At 46.6% G+C, this 2,147-nt stretch overlaps 1 long non-coding RNA gene across 1 annotated transcript; it reads right to left on the bottom strand.

Moving 5' to 3' along the window:
* Window positions 1-1,288: 1,288 nt before the first annotated feature.
* LOC123976621 lies at window positions 1,289-1,652 on the bottom strand. Its single transcript, XR_006826398.1, has 2 exons — window positions 1,566-1,652; window positions 1,289-1,458 (listed from the first exon to the last, which is right to left on the bottom strand). It is a non-coding gene; the product is annotated as an uncharacterized LOC123976621 (long non-coding RNA).
* Window positions 1,653-2,147: the final 495 nt, after the last annotated feature.

Genomic DNA, 2,147 nt, shown 5'->3' with positions numbered 1-2,147 from the left:
CACACACAGTCGACACCATGTCAACCGAATACGTTTATGTGGGTCTCATCAGACCACAGGACCTGGTTCCAGTAATCCACGTCCTCAGTCAGCTTGTCCTCAGCAAACTGTTTGCGGGCTTTCTTGTGCATCATCTTTAGAAGAGGCTTCCTTCTGGGACGACAGCCATGCAGACCAGTTTGATGCAGTGTGCGGCGTACGGTCAGAGCCCTGACAGGCTGACCCCCCACCCCTTCAACCTCTGCAGCAATGCTGGCAGCACTCATACGTCTATTTCCCAAAGACAACCTCTGGATATGACGCTGAGCACGTGCACTCAACTTCTGTGGTCGACCATGGCGAGGCCTGTTCTGAGTGGAACCTGTCCTGGTGAACCGCTGTATGGTCTTGGCCACCGTGCTACAGCTCAGTTTCAGGGTCTTGGCAGTCTTCTTACAGCCTCGGCCATCTTTATGTAGAGCAACCGTTCTTTTTTTCAGATCCTCAGAGAGTTCTTTGCCATGAGGTCCCATGTTGAACTTCCAGTGACCAGTATGAGGGAGTGTGAGAGCGATAACACCAAATTTAACACACCCGCTCCCCATTCACACCTGAGACCTTGGAACAGTAACGAGTCACATGACACCAGGGAGGGAAAATGGTTAATTTTGCCCAGTTTTGACATTTTCACTTAGGGGTGTCCTCACTTTAGTTGCCAGCAGTTTAGACATTAACGGCTGTGTGATGTGTTATTTTGAGGGGACAGCAAATTTACACTGTTATACAAGCTGCACACTCACTACTTTACATTGTAGCAAAGTGTCATTTCTTCAGCGTTGTCACATGAAAAGATATAATCAGATATTTACTCACTTTTGGGAGATACTGTACTTTCAAGAGAGCCCACTTAGTAAATTGGTGGTTTTCATGTGCAAAGGAGGTTAAAGCTGTCTGCTAGCACATCGGCCGTGTGCAGCTGTAGGGTGAACCAATCGACATGCATAGAATCACTGACTTTAGGCACACTCTCCTGTGATGGTTACGTTAAGGGTAATGGGCTTCAGGTGGCTGTCAATGCCTTTAAGAGTACCAGTTAACTGGCTATCTAGCTGGCATTGTCAAGGGAAACTAGGGTCCTACAAATGCAGTTCCGGTCCTGGGAGTGCAGTCCGGAAAATGCAGCCACCGGCACTGCAGCTACATACTACTCTCTCTACCAGTGGGTGTTTTTCTTCCCTCCAGGCAGAGGCGGCAATAGTCAACCTGTTACTGTATGGTGCACCACAATGAACTGCCACAGAAAACAAACTTGGACAAGCGAAACAAAGGAGTGATTTAATTAGAATAGAATAATTAACAGCTCCAGGGTAGCTGCTTAGTGGCCAGCAGATCAGGCTGTGGTTGTACTGTGCCGCTTCCAGGTGTGACTGTGATCAGGGTCTTCCTGCAAAAGAGAGGCTTCCTCTCAGTGAAGCTCCCCTGAATAAATAAAGGTAAAAAAAATGTGGTGTTTTTTGGTTTGTTTTTGTGAGAGAAAAACACTTAAAGCCTGAGATTTAGTTTAATTTTAGTTTAGTTCCATTGACCTCGGAAGTCGGAGGTCGGCGCTGGGAATGACGTCACACCCGACGGCGTTCCTGGCGTTACTGGCGTTACTGGCCAGCTGTTGCTTACAACTCGCCAGGTTAGCCATTGATACGCCGGCTGATAAAAAAAACACATTGTGTGGTATTTACTCACAGTAAACACAGTAGCAACACGTCCACAGACAGAAGCTGGGCAGCACTTTGTGGACGAACATTTCTAAGAGTCACAAGTACACAGAAGGGCTAATAAAAAGTATAAACTACAGCTTTCACTAACTGTTGATACACCGACAACCATCTTGTATCACAAAGTCGGGGTAGTGCGGTTCTTCTGACTTCCCGAGTCGGAAATCCGAAATTTTGAACTTTGAGCTCGGAAATTCCGACTTCCCATGTCAAATGGAACGCGCCATAATGGACATCTGGTTAAAGAGGCACAGCTGCTTCCCTGAGTTCTTCTTTGGGACCTTCAAGGTCCACAAACAGAAGAATATTTCGATGTACGGGTATAAAATCAATCAAGCTGCGCTAATCTAGAGGTTTCCACCATGTTCAAAAAGCAGATCAACATGTATTAAACAT

Source organism: Micropterus dolomieu, linkage group LG09 (genome assembly GCF_021292245.1).
Source record: "Micropterus dolomieu isolate WLL.071019.BEF.003 ecotype Adirondacks linkage group LG09, ASM2129224v1, whole genome shotgun sequence".
Classification (NCBI taxonomy): Eukaryota; Metazoa; Chordata; class Actinopteri; order Centrarchiformes; family Centrarchidae; genus Micropterus; species Micropterus dolomieu.
The sequence above is the reverse complement of the archived record's forward strand: the minus strand, read 5'-3'. Positions and strand labels throughout refer to the sequence as shown.